The sequence below is a fragment of the Hypanus sabinus genome, chromosome 4 (genome assembly GCF_030144855.1).
Source record: "Hypanus sabinus isolate sHypSab1 chromosome 4, sHypSab1.hap1, whole genome shotgun sequence".
NCBI classification, from domain to species: domain Eukaryota; kingdom Metazoa; phylum Chordata; class Chondrichthyes; order Myliobatiformes; family Dasyatidae; genus Hypanus; species Hypanus sabinus.
The window spans coordinates 37,150,875-37,173,077 of record NC_082709.1 but is presented as its reverse complement, the minus strand read 5'-3'; the positions used below and the strand labels follow the sequence as shown (position 1 = coordinate 37,173,077).

The 22,203-nt window shown below is 40.2% G+C and overlaps 1 protein-coding gene across 22 annotated transcripts in view; it reads right to left on the bottom strand.

The window, feature by feature from the left end:
* Positions 1–22,203, bottom strand: part of LOC132392660 (PTB domain-containing engulfment adapter protein 1-like) — a 403,579-nt gene that overhangs the window by 293,231 nt on the left and 88,145 nt on the right. For 2 of the 22 annotated variants that reach the window (XM_059966838.1, XM_059966841.1), the window contains one exon: positions 647–754. The exons of the other annotated variants lie outside the window; for them this stretch is intronic. The gene's annotated coding sequence lies outside the window, so the exon portion shown is untranslated. The remainder of the gene's footprint in view (positions 1–646; positions 755–22,203) is intronic. 22 annotated transcript variants of the gene reach the window in all.

Below are 22,203 nucleotides of genomic sequence, written 5' to 3'. Positions count from 1 at the left end.
TCCACTAATTCTCACTGATTCCGGCATCTCCAGGACTACATTCAATCCAATGCTACCTCAATGTCAACAGCATTTACTTTCACTTCACAAGATTTAGACAAGATTGTCCACGTTTGCATTACATTTCAGATATAACACCAAGCCTCCAAAGTCTGAGCAAATTGGCTATGTCGCATGCTTTGCACTAAGCCACATGCCCCTAACTAGAAACACTTCAGGCTGTCTAGACCTCTCACTTTAACAATTGACTGATTTTTTTTTTATAAAATCTGCCATAAATTCTTCAGAATAAAAGGATCAGAAGGGTAATTTTTTTTCACGGTTATGATACGGCATCAATGAATACAGAATTGAGACAGGTATTTTATAAACAAAACTTTATTAAACATTGCTCAATAAAAAAAGTAAACAAACGACTAACTTAACTGGAAGTTAGCTAAACGGTAACTCAAACAGTTCTTAAAGTGATAAATGCGAACACAGTTCTTATGCAAAAGTCCAAATGATTTACACAGTCAATTAGGAGAGACTTTCCTGAAGTAACAAATTCCTCGATGACGTGACATTATTGCTGATCCCAGGCGAAATATGCTTTGCCCAAAGGATTTATGATGAAGGAAATTAAAAACGGCTTAAAGGCACTGACCTTCTCCTTGGCGAATAACTCTGCTCCAATCCTTTCGGCTCTTATAGCAGGGACTATCACAGATGCAGGTTACTATCTCTTCCAAATGAGGATTCAATAAGGTCGATCCTGTATTATTGATGACAACACCAACGTTACTCGATCCTTTGGGTTTTCCGTACTTTGGTAAATTCTTCACTCTCTAACTGGTCTAAACTGGCAGTGGTTTTTAAAACTGCTGGCAATAACCTTTGAGACTTAAGGCAGAAAGTAAAACTCCACTTTAAAACAAAACTGTGTCATGAGACAAATATGCAGCATAACAGAGCCACTGATGAATTAAACCATGAATTGACCTGCGTCACAGCAAGGCTTTCCCCTTTTATACCTGTTGAAACAGGCCATCACGTGACCTCTCACTGGCAGGAAAATTACATCACTCCACCATCACAAGACCACTACATTATGCTCAGCAGAGACTCAATTACATCATGGTCATGTGACAGTCACAAGATACCCACGGGGTATATAACACCTCCCTCCAAAAAAAATATTTTGGTCTGTCATGAACAAAATTTTAACAATTAACTATTTACAAAAAAATACAAAATGTATAAAATTTACAACATACACAATATACATAGTATTATCATACAGCACCATACAAATTACTATATAGTAGGAATGTTACAAATGTTAAAATATTACTCCATTATAAAAATTACATTGTACATTCAACATCTAGATAGACGATCAGCAATCACATTATCTTTGCCTATGAGTTAACAAAATATTATATTCCGGTAACATCAAACTTTTGTTGCTGAATTGGAGTTTGATTTATTTCCTTAACCATTTCCCTTAACCAAGCCCAGACCTACAACATAACTAAGGTAAGTCACAGTGGCCTGCCCAAATTCACTTTTAGCTAAGTTAATGGTTAAATTCGCTTTTGAAAGCCTTTCAAATAATTTCTCCACCGCAGTAATATGTGCTTCCCAAGTATCATTTCCTGTAACTAAATCATCAATATAGGCATCCGTATCTTTTAACCCCTGAATCACAGAGTTAATCATCCGCTGGAAAGTACCTGGGGCATTCTTCATCTCAAATGGAAGAACATTATATTCATATAGCCCAGATGGTGTTACAAATGCAGAAATCTCTCTAACTCTATCATCAATGGAACACACCAATACCCTTTCAATAAATCAATCTCTGTAAGGAACTTTGCTTTTCCAACTTTATCTACACAATCATCCACTCCAAGAATTGGATACACATCTGCTTTCATTACAGCATTCACCTTCCTGTAGTTAGTACAAAACCAAATACTACCGTCTGACTTGGGCACCATAACACATGGTGAACTCCAATTCGAGTTAGAAGGTCGAATAATATTATTCTCTAGCATATATTTAATTTCTTTCTCAGCAAGTTCACATTTTTCCATGTTCATCCTATATGGATGTTGCTTTATGGGTTTGGCATCTCCAACATCGACATCTTGTGAAGCTACAGTGGTTCTTCTAGGAATGTCTGGAAATAAATACTTCTATTTAAAAATTAATTGCTTCATTTGCTGCTTCTGCTCTGGCTGTAAGTGAGCTAATTTCTCATCAATATTTTCCAGAATGGTTGAGTTTGGTGATCTGACAGAAACAACGTTAGGTTTAGAATAAGTTGCAGATGAATCATCCATTAAGTTCCTAGTGAGATCAAATTCATTCTTACTGACCACAACAGTCATAGTAGCAGACTGCTTCTCATAATATGGTTTTATCATATTTATATGGCAAAGTTGTGTTGGCCTTCTACGATCTGGAGTTTTTAAATCACATAATCCACATCATTAGTTTTAGACATAATTTCATAAGGACCATGAAATTTAGCTTGTAAAGGATTCGCTTGCACTGGGAAAAGAACCAACACCTTATCTCCAGGCTTAAATGTCCTCATCCTAGCTTCTTTATCGTACCGGGCTTTCATTTTCTCCTGAGCCGATTTTAAATTTTCCCTGGCTAAACTACAAGCTTTATGTAATCTGTCCTTAAAATTTAAAACATGGTCCAGCAAATTAGCGTGTAGCTCTTTATTAATCCATTGTACTTTTAATAAGGCCAAAGGTCCTCTAACTCAATGCCCAAATACAAGTTCAAATGGACTAAAACCTAATGATTCCTGTACCAACTCCCTTACTGCAAACAGAAGTATATAACCTCATCCCAATCATTTTCATTTTCCACACAATACGTCCTAATCATAGTCTTGAGGGTAGAATGAAACCTCTCCAAGGCTCCTTGTGATTCTGGATGGTATGCAGACAAGGTAATCTGCTTAGCTTCCAGTTTACAAACTATCTGTTGAAACAATCCAGACATAAAATTACTACCTTGAGCAGATTGTATTTCCTTAGGCAACCCAAAAAAAGTAAAGAATTTTATAAGAGCCTTTGTTACAGTTTTAGTCGTTATATTCCTAAGTGGTACTGCCTCTGAAAACCTAGACGCAGTGCACATGATAGTCAACAAGTACGGATGGCCAGTTTTTGTTTTTGGTAATGGGCCTACAGATTCTATAATAATTATAGAAAACTGTTCACCGAATGCGGCAATAGGTTGCAGTGGAGCCACTGGCGTAATTTGTTTCGGTTTACCCACTATTTGGCAAATATGACACCTTCTGCAAAACTTCACCACATCTTTCCTCAAACCAGGCCAGTAAAAATGTTTAAAAACCCTTGTTCACAGTTTTCTTCACCCCTTGATGTCCACCCAAGGGCACACTATGAGCTAAAGTTGAAAGCTCATTTCGATAAAGTGTAGGAACAACTACCCGGTGAACAACCTTCCATTTATCACTTACAGGAATTGTAGGCGATCTCCACATTCTCATTAATACTCCTTTCTCAAAATAACATCCTACTGGCACCTTATCAATTTCACTATCTGGAAGAGCTTGTTCTTTTAATTTGATAAACTCAGGATCTTTACTCTGCTCTGCTATCATCTCCTTCTGAGACAGAGACAAATCTTCAGGGTCAGACTTACTCCAAGAATCTTGTTCAAACAATGAAGGTAAGAAAGTTTCAGACACATCCTCAAAATTCAAATCCCGAGTTGAACAGTCACGGGTAACAACCTCATTCTGCACATCAAACTTTTTAGCCATGGCTCGAGTTACAACACAGGAGGAATCTATATTAGAATCCATCTGTGGTTCCTCTGATTTTATTGTCAAATGCATTCCAGGAAAATCTTGTCCATCTGCCAAGTCATTTCCTAGCAATAGACATCATTCACGGATGAGCTAGGTTGTAGTCCTACTTTAACAAGTCCTGTAACTAACCCTGACCTTAAATTTACTCTATGCAAACGTACAGGCATAAGGGACTCCCAACACCTCGTATATAGTTTAGCTCACTAGTGTCAGACTTTTCATTAAACTTTAACACACTGTCTAACATCAGTGATTGAGAAGCTCCAGTATATGTAAGGATTCTTATTGGCACCGGTGTGGATCCCTCTTTCAAGGATACAAATCCTTCAGTTATAAAATGATCATATCCCCTCTAAACTTCGTCAGACTCTAACAAAACTTAATTTGTGCTTAATAAACCCTGTGGATTTACAGGTGTTTCAGTATGTTGCACACAAGCATCTGGGACTGCTTCCTTCTCCTTCTTCTTCAATCGGAAACAGTTAGCTATTAGGTGACCAAGTTTCTTACAATAATTACAAATGGGGCCAAACTGTCTTTCCTTCACAGGTTTTCCTTCCTCCTTACCTTTCTCACTAACTTCTGATTTAATTTCTGGTTTACCTTGATTCTCTGTGTTATTTCTCCTTTTAAAAGTTCTGCCCTGAGGAAATTTATTTTCTGTGGATTAAAGCATATTCATCAGCTAATTTAGCAGACTCCTGCAATGTAGCAGTGCCCTTCTCCTTTAAGTATGTTCTTACTTCAACAGGGATGCTCCTTTTAAATTCCTCCATTAAAATCAACTCTTTCTATTTATTATAGTCCCCATTTACTTTTTTTTAAGAGGAAACCCATCTCTCAAAACACATCACTTTATCGTAGGCAAATTCCACATAAGTTTTTTCCACAGATTTCTTCAAATTTCTGAATCTTTCTCTATAAGCTTGGGAACCAGCTCATACGCCTTTAATATATGCTGCTTCACAATATCATAATTAAGTGCTTGATCAGCAGTTAAAGCTGTATCAACTTGTGCTTTGCCTTTTAATACACTCTGTAACAACACTGACCATTTCTCTTTCGGCCACTCTGAAATCAGAACAACAGTTTCAAAATGTTGAAAATATTTCTCTACTTCTGCTTCACTAAATGGAGGGACAAATTTAATTTCCTAACTAACAAAAACTGTTTTCCTAGAGCCAGAGGACTGAACACTGGACTTTAATTCCGCCATTGAATCAGAATCAGAATCAGACTTTAATCGCCAAGTACCTGTACACATACAAGGAATTTACTTCTGGCAGATGTTGTCTCTCTGCTCATAACAGATGATAAATATAAATGAAAATATAGATTATACATTCAAGTAGTGCAATCCAAGTAATAGTTAGCCGACAGTTAACTGTTCAGCAAAGTGACCACAGTAGGGAAAAAACTTCTCCAGTGCCTATTAGTCTTAGTCTGGAAGGATCTGAAGCGTCTACCAGTCGGAAGCAGTTCAAACAGTCCGTGTGCAGGATGGGAGGAGTCCTTTATGATGTTCCCCGCCCTCTTCTTCAACCTGGAAGAGTACAGGTCCACAATAGAGGGCAGGGAGGCTCCAATGCCCTCGGCATCATTGCAAGTTCAAATTCCCTTTTTATTTTCAGCTTCTAACCAACCAACTTAGTTCCAAGTTAGCTTCCAATTGTTTCTGTTTTAACTCAGTTTCTATTCTTAGCTTTTCTAACGCTACCTGATCCAGATGTAACTGGATTGCTGTTTTACTCACAAGGAAAATACGTAACACTGCTTCATCAAAAACACCCGTATCTATATAATGTTCCGCGATTTTCCTCTTAAGTACGGGCTTAGTTGTAACCTTTGAAATACCTTTAAGTTCCAACCTGCTAGCAATCTCAGATACATCACTCTTTTTCGCCTTTGCTAATAACTCGAGGTCTGGCGATGCCAGAAAGTTGTCAATATTCATTGCTGCCGAATACCGTTCAGAAACCAATCAAACAAAAGAATAGGGTATTTCCCTTTTCCAAAACAGACTGATAATTAAACAAGCATTTAAATTCAAAAATGGATTCAGACCCCACGAGCCCCCAATAGTTATGATACAGCATCAATGAATATAGAATTGAGACAGGTATTTTATAAACAAATAAAACAGTTATTAAATTCTCCTCAATAAAAAACAAAAAGTAAACAAACAACTAATTTAACTGGAAGTTAATGGCTATACAGCAACTCGTACAGTTCTTAAAGCGATAAATGTGAACACAGTTCTTAAAGTGATAAGTGCAAAAGTCCAAATGATTTACATGGTCAATTAGGACAGACTTTCCTGAAGTAGTGAATTCCTGGTCAACATGACGTTACTGCTGATCCCAGGCGGAATATTCCTTGCCCGGAGGATTTACGATGAAGGAAATTAAGAATAGCTTAAAGGCACTGACCTTCCTCTTGGTGAATAACCCTGCTCCAATCCTTTCTGCTCTTATAGCAGGGACTATCTCAGATGCAGGTTACTATCTCTTCCAAATGAGGATTCAATAATGTCGATCCTGTATTACCGATGACGACACCAACTTTACTTGATCCTTCGATTTTTCTGTACTTCAGTAAATTCTTCACTCTCCAACTGGACTAAACGGGCAGTGGTTTTAAAAACTGCTGGCAATAACTTTTGAGACTTAAAGCAGAAAGTAAAACTCCACTTTAAAACAAAACTGTGTCATGAGATGAATACGCAGCATAACGGAGCCACTGACGAATTAAACCATGAACTAACCTGCGTCACAGCAAGGCTTTCCCCTTTTATACCTGTTGAAACAGGCTATCACATGACCTCTCACTGGCAGGAAAATTACATCACTCCAACATCATAAGACCTTTACATCATGCTCAGCAGAGTCTCAATTACATCAGGGTCATGTGACAGTCACAAGCTACCCATGGGGTATGTAACACCACTCAAAGAGTAGTTGGTATCTAGAACATAGAAATCTACAGCACATTACAGGCCTTTCGGCCCACAATGTTGTGCTGACCATGTAACCTACTCCACAAACTGCTTAGAATTACCCTACCACATAGCCCTCTCTATTTCTAATCTCCATGTACCTATGTTAGAGTCTCCTAAAAAACCCCATTATATCACCTCCATCACCAGCAGTGCATTCCATGCACCTTAAAATTCTGCCTCCTTGTGTTAGCCATTTAAGCTCTGGGAAAAAGCCAGGGTTGTCCACAATATCAATGCCTCTCATCATTTTATATACATCTTTCAGGTCACCTCTCGTCCTCCGTCACTCCAAGCAGAAAAGGCCAAGTTCACTCAACCTATTCTCATAAGGCATGCTCTCCAATCCAGGCAACATTTGTGTAAATCTCTTCTGCACTCTCTGGAATGAGCTGTCAGAAGTTGGTGGAAGCAGGAACAGTAACATTTAAGAGTCATGTGGGCAGGTACTCGAATGAGTCAGGCATTGAAGTGTATAGCATTAATGCGGCCACATGGAATTAGTATAGATGGGCAGGAAGGTTTCAATGATGCAACAGGCCAAAGGGCCTCTTTGTATTCCATACAACTCAAAGATCCTAAGGTAAGCTTGAGATCGGTCATGGTGCAGCTTACGACAGAAACTTAATTTATAAATCTCAATGCAAGCATTTGCAAGCAGCAACTGGATTGATTTAGTGCATCTACTGTTCATCTCCCTGTTCACTCAAGTTTTACCATATTTGTTCAGTGTCACATTTGAGATTTTCCTTTCCAGTACATTGATATTTTAAGTTTAATGGCAACCCTTGCAACATACAGAAATAAAAAGCATATATCATCTTGCATTTGACATTTTCACCAACTTTAATATTCTGAAAACTGGAATACCTTATAGGAGAGATATCATACCCAGGCAAGATTGGAAAATATTCAGCAAAAACTAACTTAAAACTAGACTATATATCATTTCACACCTTGTGGAGCTACCCAACTGGATAACATTCACATATTTCAATACCAACATTCTAATGGATCCCAAATAAAGAGGCAAAGCAGATATCATTGACTCATGCAGCACAGAAACAGGCCCATGGCCCACCTCATTTATAGCAATCGCACATTTTTACACAGCAGCATCTCAGAACCCAGCAGTTTTGTAGCATTCACTTTAGTACATTTGAAAGGTACAGTGAGATTAAAAACAAAAGCTTCTGACATTATATCTTGTGATCATAAGGTGAATTAACTTAAAGAGTGCAACCTAATGAGTCAAATCAGGCTTTGCCCTGTTTTGAAGGCTAAACTGTGCCAGAATTGGACAGTATAACCAAACAAAACAAAGCAAACAACATATAAGATAAGGGAATACAATCATTAAGCATTAAACTATTAAATCAAGCAAATTCAGGTACAAGAGTTAGTACAATGCTATTGACTAAGTATCTGAATATGTTGAACAGAAACTTCTAACAGTTCAGTATTACAATTTTTGGAATATTGGAAAATATGTTTTGTTCATACTGTAGATGTTAACGACAGAGACCATTAAATAACTACTAACGTAATCCTCGATCGTGAGGAATTGTCCAATTCCACTTCAGATTTCTGGGTCGAGGTAGCCAATAAGGCCAATGTGGGAACTACAGAATCTTCCAGAGATGGGACACGAGGCACCCAAGGGGCATGCAGGTGAGTGTCTGTAGTGGTGCTTTTGGCACATTAATTCAAAGACCCTTACTGCTATCCCAAATGCTTCTTCTCCTTTTTGAAGAGTTACTGGCCAGAGTTTTCCTGGAGTCAGACAGCATACTGAATATCTAAGGAGCCTTTCAGAACATTACCACAGAACCATAGAACATTACAGCACAGAAACAGGTCTTTTGGTCCTTCTTGGCTGTGCTGAACCATTTTCCTGCCTAGTCCCACTGACTTGCACCTGGACCATATCCCTCTATATTCCTCTCATCCATGTACCTGTCCAAGCTTTTCATAAATGTTAAAAGTGAGCCCGCATTTACCACTTCATTTGGCAGCTCATTCCACAATCCCACCACTCTCTGTGTGAAGAAGCCCCCTCCAATGTTCCATTTAAACTTTTCCGCCTTCACCCTTAACCCACGTCCTCTGGTTTTTTCTCCCCTAGCCTCAGTGGAAAAAGCCTGCTTGCATTCACTCTATCTATACCCATTATAATTTTATATACATCAAATCTCCCCTCATTCTTCTACACTCCAGGGAATAAAGTCCTAACCTATTCAACCTTTTTCTGTAACTCAGTTTCTCAAGTCCTGGCAATATCCTTGTAAACCTTCTCTGCACTCTTTCAACCATACTAATATCCTTCCTGCAATTCGGTGACCAAAACTGCACACAATACTCCAGATTTGGTCCCACCAATGCCTTATACAACCTCACCATAGCAATCCAACTCATACTCATGTTATGAATGTACCACAGCTCTGAGGGGCCAAAGGGGCGGGGGAGCCCCCTCCTTTGTGAGAATCGCAAGAGCATTATTGGGTTGGCTCAGAGGACCCAGGAAATGAGAGAGACCTGGCCATTGTCTCCTGGAGACAACATTTGTGGATTGGGGACTATGCTACGTGCAAGCCCTCGGGCAAAGTGGGCTGGTTGAGGGAGAGATTGCATCACCCCAACCTGATTGACATCTACTACCCCGCAAGCTAAGATAAAAGGGGGGCTGTAGGGACAGCCCCTCACATGCACCAGAAGAAACGCTAGCGATCCCGCAATAGCGGGAAGCCATTTGAAGGAAGCCACGTGCGTTCGGTTCCCTTGCCTGGGGGCTGGTGGCTGGTACCACGGAAAACGACTTGGAACTAACAACGGGTAACCAACTCACCTGACGCAACGGATTGGCCTCATAAAAGTCCTGGGCAAGTTTAAAACCGTCTCCCTTAAACCCAAAGAGCTGCAGCTTGAACGGACAGTGACTTTTATCTTTCCATCGGACCATACAATATCCCCTAGACCAGAGGTCGGCAACCTGCGGCTCCAGAGCCACATGCGGCTCTTTGATCTCTGTGATGCGGCTCCCCGTGGTTTGTTAGCTTTTGAAATGTAATTCGAAATTTGAAGATTATGGTGATCTTGTACAATATGAAAACTTTGTGGAGACACCGTTTCCTGGCACATCCGAACCGGCTCACAATTAGCTACCGTTCCGACTAAGGGAGATAGCCTACGGGGGTTTGTGAGTACGTGTCTTTTGGAGCATCCGCGCCCACGGGGACGGGTTGAGGGAGGCTTTAAAGCAAGGCTGTTTAGTTCGAATAAAGTTACCTTTGACTGCAGTCTTTATTTTAGCGCTGCGTGTAGCACACCGCTACAACGTGTTTTTTATCGCTATTAATATACATCACAACTGCCAATGCGCGCCAGTGCGCGCTTTCTTTTAATTCTTCGATCCAAGGTAGGCTACCTACGGAGTAACCTTCAACCCAACGTCTTTTTTTCAGAGTACAAAATGTTTTTGTTGCATGCAGAAATGTAATTTCGTTTTCTCTGCAGGAGTTCATCAATTTCATAAATGCAACACATTATAGTTTGTTTATACATAGCATAAAGGCAAAAAAAACCCGTTGTATGCAGTGTTATTTCATTTTGTGGCTCCCAGTGTTTTCTTTTCTGTGGGAAATGGGTCCATATTGGCTCTTTCAGTGGTAAACGTTGCCGACCCCTGCCCTAGACAAACGATAGAGCTATTGCTTAATTGATGATTATTACTATACCCGTGTTTTTAGATTGAGTATTGACGACGTATTTTATCTGAATGTCTGTATTAATCTTATTTTTGTGCCCCTTTATAAATAAAGACTTTTAAAAATAGTACCATCAGACTTCAACGGTCCTCTCTATCTTTGCTGGTAAGTGACCCAGTCACGGGGTTCGTAACACTCAATACTTTGATTTATAAAGGCCAATGTACCAAAATCTCTCTTTACTATCCTATCTACCTGTGATGCCACTTTCAGGGAATTTTGTAACTGTATTCCCAGATCCCTCTGTTCTACTGCACTCCTCAGTGCCCTACCATTTACCTTGTATGTTCTACCTTGTTTTTTCCTTCCAAAGTGCAATATCTCACACTTGTCTGTATCAAACTTCATCTGCCATTTTTCAGCGCATTTTTCTAGCTGGTCCAAATCCCTCTGCAAGCTTTGAAAACCTTCCACACTGTCCACTACACCTCCAATCTTTGTATCATCAGCAAATTTGCTGATCCAATTTACCACATTATCATCCAGATCATTGATATAGATGACAAGTAACAATGAACCCAGCACTGATCCCTGTGGCACACCACTACTTACAGGCCTCCACTCAGAGAAGCAATCCTCCACTACCACTCTCTGACTTCTCCCATTGAGCCAATGTCTGATCCAATTTACTACCTCACCACGTATACCTAGCAACTGAATCTTCCTAACTAACCTCCCATGCGGGACCTTGTCAAAGGCCTTACCAAAGTCCACGTAGACAACATCCACTGCATTCCCTTCATCCATTTCCCTTGTAACCTCCTCAAAGAACTCTAATAGATTTGTTAAACATGACATACCACACACAAAGCCGTGTTGACTCTCCCTAATAAGTCCCTAATAAATACATGTAGATCCTATCTCTTAGTACTCCTTCCAATAATTTACCTACTACTGACATCAAACTTACCCACCTATAGTTTCCCAGATTACTTTTAGAGCCTTTTTTAAACAACAGAACAACATGAGCTATCCTCCAATCCTCCAGCACCTCCCCCGTCGATACCGACATTTAAAATTTATCTGCCAGGGCCCCTGCAATTTCAACACTAGTCTCCTTCAAGGTCCCACGGGAATACCCCATCAGGTCCTGGAGATTTATCTACTCTGATTTGCCTCAAGATAGCAAGCACCTCCTCCTCTTCAATCTGTATAGGTTCCATGACCTCACTACTTGGTTGCCTTATTTCCATTGACTCCATGCCAGTTTCCTTAGTAAATACAGACACAAAAAAACCATTTAAGATCTCCCCTATTTATTTTGGTTCCATACATAGCCAACCACTCTGATCTTCAAGAGGACCAATTTTATCCCTTACTATCATTTTGCTCTTAATATACCTGCAGAAGCTCTTTGGATTATCCTTCACCTTGACGGCCAAAGCTACCTCATGTCTTCTTTTGGCCCTCCTGATTTCTTTCTTAGGTTTTTTTTTGCACTTTTTATACGCCTCAAGTACCTTATTTGCTCCATTTCCTATACATGTCATACATCTCTCTCTTCTTATCGGAGTTCAAATATCCCTAGAGAACCAAGGTTCCTTATCCTTATTCACTTTGCCTTTAATCCTGACAGGGACATACATACTCTGCACTCTCAAAATTTCTCCTTTGAAGCCTCCCACTTACCAACGACATCCTTGCCAGAGAACAACCTGTCCCAATCCACGCTTTCTAGATCCTTTCTCATTTCTTCAAATTTGGCCTTTTTCCAATTTAGAACCTCAACCCGAGGACCAGATCTATCTTTATCCATGATCAAGTTGAAACTAAAGGTGTTATGATCACCGGAACCAAAGTGTTCCCGTAAACACACTTCCGTCACCTGTCCTAACTCATTTCCTAATGGGAGATCTAATATTGCATCTTCGCTAGTCAAGTCACTTTTACTGACATTTCAATCAAAACTGCTGGTGTAGTACATAGTAAAAATTAGACAACATTTTTTCAGGACCATGATGTTACATGACACAATACAAAAACTAGACTGAACTACATAAAAAATTAACACAGAAAAAAAAACTACAGTAGACTACAGACCTACCCAGGACTGCATAAAGTGCACAAAACAGTGCAGGCATTACAATAAATAATAAACAAGACAATAGGGCAGTAAGGTGTCAGTCCAGACTCTGGGTATTGAGGAGTCTGATAGCTTGGGGGAAGAAACTGTTACATCAGCTGGTCGTGAGAGCCCGAATTCTTTGGTGCCTTTTCCCAGATGGCAGGAGGGAGAAGAGTTTGTATGACGAGTGCGTGGGGTCCTTCATAATGCTGTTTGCTTTGCAGATGCACAGTGCAGTGAAACTGTCTGTAATGACGGGAAGAGAGACCCCGATGATCTTCTCAGCTGACCTCACTATCCACTGTAGGGTCTTGCGATCTGAAATGGTGCAATTTCCAAACCAGGCAGTGTTGCAGCTGCTCAGGATGTTCTCAATACAACCCCTGTAGAACGTGATGAGGATGGGGGGTGGGAGATGGACTTTCCTCAGCCTTCGCAGAAAGTAGAGATGCTGCTGGGCTTTCTTTGCTATGGCGCTAGTGTTGAGGGACCAGGTGAGCTTCTCCACCAGGTGAACACTGAGAAATTTGGTGCTCTTAACAATCTCTACCGAGGAGCCGTTGATGTTCAGCAGGGAGTGGTCGCTCCGTGCCCTCCTGAAGTCAAAAACCATCTCTTTTGTTTTGTTCACATTCAGAGACAGGTTGTTGGATCTGCACCAATCCGTTAGCTACTGCACCTCCTCTATGTAAGCTGACTAGTAGTTCTTGCTGATGAGACCCACCATGGTCGTGTCATCGCCAAACTTGATGATATGGTTCGTGCTGTGTGTTGTAGCACAGTCGTAGGTCAGCAGAGTGAACAGCAGTGGACTGAGCACACAGCCCTGGGGGGCCCCTGTGCTCGGTATGATAGTTTTGGAGATGCTGCTTCCGATCAAAACTGACTGAGGTCTCCCATCAGGAAGTCTAGGATCCAGTTGCAGAGGGAGGTGTTCTGGTCCAGTGGGCTCAGCTTTCCAATCAGCTTCTAAGGGATGATTGTGTTGAATGCTAAACTGAAGTCTATGAACAGCATTTGAATGTACGTGTCTTTTTTGTCCAGGTGGGTTAGGGCCAAGTGCAGGGTGATGGCAATGGCATCGTCCGTTGAGCGGTTGGGACGGTACGCAAACTGCAGGGGGTCCAGTGGGGGGGGGCAGCAGGGTCTTGATATGCCTCATGATGAGCCTCTCGAAACACTTTATGATGATGGATGTGAGGGCAACAAGAGGGTAGTCATTTGGGCAGCACACTGAAGACTTCTTCGGCGCGGGGATGATGGTGGCAGCCTTAAAGCACGTTGGAACGGTGGTGCTACTCAGAGAGATGTTGAAGATGTCAGTGAGAACATCTGCTAGCTGGACTGCATATCCTCTGAGCACTCTACCAGGGATGTTGTCTGGTCCAGAAGCCTTCCATGGGTTGACCCTGCACAGGGTTCTTCTCACATCGGTCATGGTGAGACACAGCACATGGTCATTTGTAGGAGGGGTGGACTTCCTCGCTGCCATGTCATTTTCTCTCTCAAAATGGGCGTAGAATTTATTCAGCGCATCTGGGAGAGAGGCATCACCCACACAGTCAGGAGATGTTGTCCTGTAATTCGTGATATCCTGGATGCCCTTCCACTCTAGTTGGTACCTCTATATACAGATATAGAAAACTTTCCTGAACACATTTTACAAACTCTAACCCATCTAGACCTTTAACAGTATGAGACTCCCAAACAATATGTGGAAAATTAAAATCATTCCTAAAAGCATTCTTGAAATATTTCTTCTGTTCATCACATCTTTCCATGAGAGAGAATTAATACTTTGACAAATGATCTAAATTAATAATCAAACAAGGCATGATTGATTCTCCTCAATCAACATTAAATAAGATTAAGTTGATTTTTATTTTGGAAATTTTGCACTACAGAAGAACAAATGTAAGATTTTCAAGGCTCAACTCTTAAAGCCAGTTCAGAGATGTAAAGTTCTCCAACTTTGTCTAACACCAGCTTTAAAATTTGATATTGTGCAATTTAGAACACAATACTTTTCAATATTTGATATTGACTACATTTGTAACACTTGACAATATATATGATAACATTTATTGTGCTCATTTGGATATTTTGAAAGGCAAACATTGAAATACTAAAGAGCTCATTTTCAAAAGAACGTGTGATACATCCTGTATTGTGACAACTGATCTTCAACAAACAAAACCATCTTATAGAGAATCATAAAATCATGGGTGGCATAGATAAGGTGACAAACCAAAGTCTTTTCCCCAGTATAGTGAAGTACAGAACTAGAGGACATAGCTTTAAAGTGAGGAGAAAAGATTTAAAAAAGGATCTGAGGGACAAACTTTTCACATAAAGGACAGTGAGTACCTGGAATGAACTGCCAGATAAAATGTTAGAGGCTAGTATAGCTATGACATTTTAAAGGCACTGGACAATTGCATGGGTAGGAAAGGTCTAGAGAGATATGGACCAAATACAAACAAATGGAACTAGCTCAGTTATGCAGTTTAGATGGTATATATGAATTAGTCTGAGGCACCCATGTCCATAGTGTATATCTCTATGAATACGAATACATGCAGAACTGTGTGTGGCCTCCATCGGTTGTGGTTGACCATGCGTACTGTGCCTCTGGTAGTCACTGGTTTGTCGAGCAGCGTTGACTGTGGCTACTGAGGCTGATCCTGGAGCGGTAGGCTCTGCCACAGTTGCTGCATGTGTAGGGTGTCGTTGAATTGTTGTCCGCTGTGCCCTCCGTTTAGCTCTCCGCTCCTCAAACTGACTCAGGATCACTCTTTCGCCTTGCTCTAGATGCTGCTGAAGAGCACCTGGCCATTTGCAGAAACATTCAGTGCAAAACTCAGTCAGCTTAAAATCAAAAACATGGATTAAGAAAATATCAGATTCACCCTTGTCAGAAGGGTTTAGTGGCTCTTATTTATAATATGATCATGAAGATACAACCAGAAATGTCAGGAAGAATTAAACAAGAGTGGGAAAAAGAGCTTCAATATACTATATCAACAGAAAAATGGGAAAAAATTTTACAAATGGTTAACTCTTCTTCTATATGTGCTAAACATGCTTTAATACAATTTAAGGTGGTACATAGAGCCCATATGTCTAAAGATAAGCTTGCTCGATTCTACTCCCATATTAACCCTCAATGTGACAGATGTCACTCAGAAGTTGCTTCATTGACCCTCATGTTTTGGTCATGTCCCACTTTACATAACTATTGGAAGGATATATTTGCTATCATTTCATCAGTTTGGAATATTGATTTACAACCCCATTTTATCACTGCAATTTTTGGAATACCAATTGAGGATGGTAGTCAATTCTCCCCTTCGATTAGACGAATGATCGCATTTGCAACTCTAATGGCTAGAAGGTCTATATTACAAAATTGGAAAGAAGTAAACCGTCCTACCACATTTCAGTGGTTCTCTCAAACTATTTCTTGTTTGAGCTTAGAAAAAATTAGAAGTACTATTTTTGATCCATCAATTAAATTTGAAGAAACTTGGGGACCGTTTATTCGACATTTTCATATGAGTTAATTTGACCTCTTCCAGATCTTTTCTCTTTTTATCCTTGTTTTGGTATGGAGTTCCGGAGTTCTTGACACTATCATGTATATATAAACTATTATTATTGCCCATGTTAGTTAAGGTTTATTGCTTTATTTTAATATATATGTTTTCTTGTATTTATTTCCCTTCTTTTTGTGATTATCCTTTTTTCATATACAATTAATACAGGCTTGATTGATTGATTATCTTATGATGTTCTCTGTTGATATCTCAATGAGATATTGATATCTTATTACTAATTTAACTTCAAGCCTAGTGTATTTATAGCTTATTCAATGTTATGTTATGTTATATTATTATTTTCTTTTGTATATGAAACTCAATAAAAAGATTGAAAAAGAAAAAAAAAGAAAATATCAGATTCTACTTTAACTATGCTGCATATGAATGCACAGCTCCTGTTAGCAGCAGCAGAACAGACTATAATACTGCATACATCACCAAAGCAACAACTTTTAACTGGGTACTTAATACAGTAGCCAAAGCCCTCTTTCGTCAGAGCAAGAAGAGGACAGAGAGAGGCAAACAGCATATCAACCACAAAGTTCATCACCCTTATTCATGTTCCATATTGTCAAATACAAATATTTGCTGTCCCGTTATTTAAGTATAATGCTAATCGAGTTAAAAATCTTTCCAAATAAATTCAAAAGGCTCATTTTGTAAATTGTCTTGGAATGAAATCAAGTTTTAAATATTTTGATGTGAAACCTTTATCAGCTTATCTGTATAAATAATCTATAAATGTTTTAGAGCCTGTTGAAATATTTTAGGCAAGATGTTTAGAACAGAATATAGAAAATCTACAACACATTACAGGCCCTTCAAAGGACCACGTAACCTACTCTAGAAACTGCCTAGAATTACCCTACCGCATTGCCCTCTATTTTTCTAAGCTCCATATACTTAAATAAGAATTTCTTAAAAGAACCTTTTGTACCCGCCTCCACCAGCATTGCTGACACCCACCACACTGTGTGAAAAATTTACCCTGACATCCCCCTTGTACCTACTTCCAAGCACCCTAAAACTCTGCCCCCTCTTGTTAGCCATTGCAGCCCTGGGAAAAGCCTCTGACCGTCCACACGATCAATGCCTCTCATCATCTTATACACCTCTATCAGGTCACCTCTTATGTTTGTTTTTAAATTTACTGGTGAATAGTAAGCTCTACCCTTTTGCCAGTAACTAGAAGCGGTCTCTTTCAAAATTTGATTAACCATTCACCCTTTACCAAACTTCACAGTAAATTTATTTTCAAAGTACGCATGCCATATAAAACTTTAAAATTAATCTTCTTGCAGGCAGCCACAAAACAAAGAAACTCAATCCAATTCATGAAAAACCCCAAGCAACCAAGACTAACTTAATGCCCAATGTGTATATAAAAAAAAAATTGGGCAAATAATAAAAATGTGAAGAAATAAAACACAGCATGTGAACTGCAGAGTCGCTAAAAGTGAATCACTGCCAGAGAGCCAGCTCCATGCTGAAGTGAGTGAAAGCAGTTCAGGAGTCTGTGGCCTCAAGCCAGTCAGTTCACCATTTGTTTTCTGCAACTAAATATCCATTCAAAATGTATTTCCAATTTCTTATCTTCACAGCTTTGAAAATCTTATTACTGTACTAAAAAGCTTTGAAATGACAACTTAACACAACTCTTTATTCCTCAGGAACTGTAATATGTTGATAAGAATTACTGAAAAATGGCATCCACACAACACAAACACTAATATTTCAAAAACCTACTGTTATGAATCACAAGTGTGATTCATGAATGCAGGTTTTACAAATATTAGTGATTGTCTGGAACACAGTTTCCCAACCACGGTTCTATGGAACCCTAGGTTAATGAGAAAGGTTGCTAGGGGTTTCACAAGAGATCATTAATAAAAACACATCAATTTTTGAACTTTGAGCAATGCGTGATGCCAGCACTTGCAATGACTGAGCAGGTGGACAGGGTGGCAGTGAACCTGCTTAAAAACCTGTTGCACGGTACTGCCCAATGCAACACCTTCCACTCCAGGTCCCCAATGTACAGGAGAGAGGCCCAGCATGAGATTTCCACTGGGGAACTCCTCGCTGCCAGACAGTAAAACAGATCACGAAGGCAAGTCTGGTCAGAAGTGAACGGTGCTTAAGAGCAGCACGTTTAAGAAATGCTCTGGAGTGTCACGGTGAGCATCCCTGTGGGACACTCTCCCGCGTGGTCGCCTGAGGTCTGGGTCCGTCAGATGGTGGTGCAGCTGGAACTGCTCCACTTCCCCCGAGCCCCCTCAACACCCACCACGATGGGATGGAGACCAGCCCCTTTCACAGCTAGAGCACTGTCTCCCACCAGTACAGGAGCACCCTGTCCGGATGGGACCAGAAGCCATACCCTCAACAGCTTTCAGTGAAAGTGAGGCAGCTCCCTCAAAATGGCTTGGCCACTGGAAGCTGTGCGCCCTCCTGCAGGCAGTGCTCCTGGTGGAGTAAGTGTGTCACCATTGCATGCCATTTCGGAGGGTGGTCACTATACAGAAATCTCTGCAGGACCCTGAGGCGGGGAACCACCAATTGGGTTTGCACGCAAAGCAATGACTGACCGCCCTTTGCGATCGGAAGACTCAGGACCGTAGCAGACCACCAGCCTCTTCTGGGTCCTGGAGACAAAAGCAGTTGGTGGGACTAAAGTAATCAGCCATTACCATGTCTTTACAACAGAAGCTACATATCACTGGGTTTTCCATGGACTGGTAATCCGGGTTGTCCTATTCCATTGTGCCTAGTCCATGGCAAACTACCCACAAATACAGTAATGGCTCCAGCAAAACTGAAAAAACACTGAACTACAAATCACAGCCATATGACACATAAGAGTGCTGATTATTGGAATCTCAAAACAAACAGATTAAGGGTTTTGAAATTGAAGTCAGTAGAAAAGTTCAGGAAGCAAGTTATTTAGTAAGTTTAAGACCAGTTCACTCTAAAATGTTTAAAAACTGTGTGATAGCCTCAACAAAAAGCATACCGATCTCGTGCGACATACAGGAATCCAGTGGCTTAGCAGAGAAGAAGTTCTCAACAGGGTGTCTGAGCTGAAAGGTGAATTGCAGGAGGATTTTCAAGAAAACAGTAGGCCAGATTTTGCTGAGTGCTTTGAAGATGAAGAATGGCTGCAAAAACTAGCCTACTTAACAAGCATATGAAACAAGTCTCTGCAAGGCCCTGATGAAAATGTTTTGACTTCAAGTGACAAGATTCTTGGATTAAGAGGAAACTGAATCTTCAGAAAAAATCATGCTGCAAAAGAAATTCTTCAAATGTTTCCACTGCTGCTTGGGCTTGAGGGTGAGGAAGGATATCAGAAAGTCGCAAGTCTTATTGAAAACCACCTGGAAGAACTGCAGCACAAAACTGAACAATATTTTTCCTCCCTTTCAACACAAGTGTATGACTGGGTGAGGGATCTTTTCTCTGAATCTTCCGCTCAGCTTGAGAACTTACGACTTTGAGAGAAGAGGAAGAACGTTGTGAGCTGCGGTCTGACCATGCTCTCAAGATGAGATTTACTGGCCTGCTCCTGGACAAGTTCTGGATTTCTGTGTAAGAAGCCTATCCTGGCAGTCATAGGAAAGCAATGAAGATGTTGCTGCAATTTTCAACTTCTTACATGTGTGAGCAAGCTTCTTGTTTAACAAGCATCAAGAGCAAGGGTAGAAATCATCTCATTTCAGCTGAAGATTAAATCTGTGTCTGCTTATCTCACGTTCAACCCAAAATTGAGAAATTTATTAAGTTTGCCTTGAGATTTTAAAATTTATGAAAGGGCAAGAAAGAGGCTAATTTCAAGAAAGGTAAGCTAAACTCAACTATTTTTTATACCCAAGAAAGGTTGGCTAAAATTCATTCTCTACTTAAAAGAGCAGTGACAATTATTTTTAGATTATCATATCTAAAACTTGCTGATCATGATAACGTACCATGAGCTGTAGACATAATATTTGTACGCAGGGGTTCCCTGAGACCTGAAAATTATTTCAAAGGTTCCTCCAGGGCAAAAAGTTGAGAAAGGCCGGTGTAGATTATTGCTACATCATTTTCAGTTAATACATAATACAGAAAACTTGAGTAATAGCTGAACCACCTTATTTTACTTTACTTGACTAAATATTTGATTAACCTCACTGCCTCTGCATTTCAGTGATTCAAGAGGCCGGGATGAAGCCTACATCTTGAATCTCAAACTGAGCAGTGACAAGAACACTGTAATTCATGAGGTAGTATGCTGGTCAGTATATCTACTGGATTCCAGTCACTAAAATTCTGAATTAAGTGGTTCCAAGGTCTAAAAAAGATTATTTATCAGGGTCTCAAAATAATCTAAGGTTGTGAGGAGCAGGTAGTAAAATGGGCTAATACCAAGATTAACATAACTTTATTGAACTGTTCGTGTAAAAGTACAGCCAACACTTGCTCCTTTTTCTTATGTTTGTGTACTGGGGAATGCAAATGTATGGACAGCAAAGGAAAGTTGCTCTCTTATTTTAGATTAAAAACAGCCTGCAACTATTTATCATAATGTCAGGGTTAATAAAGCAATGAAATACAACTTACATTCATAGCGATGTTGTCCAATTCCTGATGATTGCTGGCAGTGAGAGTTGGTGAAGAAAATAAGAGAGGAAAAAGGATAAGATTGTGACCTTAGCACAAGATGTTTGTTTCTGCATGCCCTTAGTATTCCAATGGGCAACACTGATTAAAATACAGGGGCCCCCTGCATTACAAAGGACCCAATTTATGGAAATTCTCCCGTAAGTGTTTGAAGAATTTTTGCAAGATAGGAAATTTACAGAAATACAAATTAATATTCATAATTATTGAATACATTATAGCTTCCATTGGTTTAATTATGGATAGTGTTAGGGGTGACAGAAGATACTTGATTAGATGATTGATGTAAAGGAAGTATGTGCACAGCAATACGATATAGACAATAGGTGCAAAAGTAGACCATTCAGCCCTTCAAGCCTGCAGTGCCATTCTGAGATCATGGCTGATCATCTACTATCAATTCCCGGTTCCTGCCTTGACCCATATCCCTTGATTCCCCTATCCATCAGATACCTATCTAGCTCCTTCTTGAAAGCATCCAGAGAATTGGCCTCCACTGCCTTCTGAGGCAGTGCATTCCACACCTCCACAACTCTCTGGGAGAAGAAGTTTTTCCTTAACTCTGTCCTAAATGACCTACCTCTTATTCTTAAACCATGCCCTCTGGTACTACACTCTCCCAGCATCTGGAACATATTTCCTGCCTCTATCTTATCCAATCCCTTAATAATCTTATATGTTGCAATCAGATCCCCTCTCACTCTCCTTAATTCCAACATGTACAAGCCCAGTCTCTCTAAACTCTCTGCATAAGACAGTCCGGACATCCCAGGAATTAACCTCGTGAATCTACGCTGCACTTCCTCTACAGCCAGGATGTCCTTCCTTAACCCTGGAGACCAGAACTGTACACAATACTCCAGGTGTGGTCTCACCAGGGCTCTGTACAAATGCAAGAGGATTTCCTTGCTCTTGTACTCAATTCCCTTTGTAATAAAGGCCAACATTCCATTAGCCTTCTTCACTGCCTGCTGCACTTGCTCATTCCCCTTCAGTGACTGATGAACAAGGACTCCTAGATCTCTTTGTATTTCTCCCTTACTTAACTCTACACCTTTCAGATAATAATCTGCCTTCCTGTCCTGACTCCCAAAGTGGATAACCTCACACTTATTCACATTAAACGTCATCTGCCAAGTATCTGCCCACTCACCCAGCCTATCCAAGTCACCTTGAATTCTCCTAACATCCTCATCACATGTCACACTGCCACCCAGCTTAGTATCATCAGCAATCTTGCTGATGTTATTCTCAATGCCTTCATCTAGATCATTAAT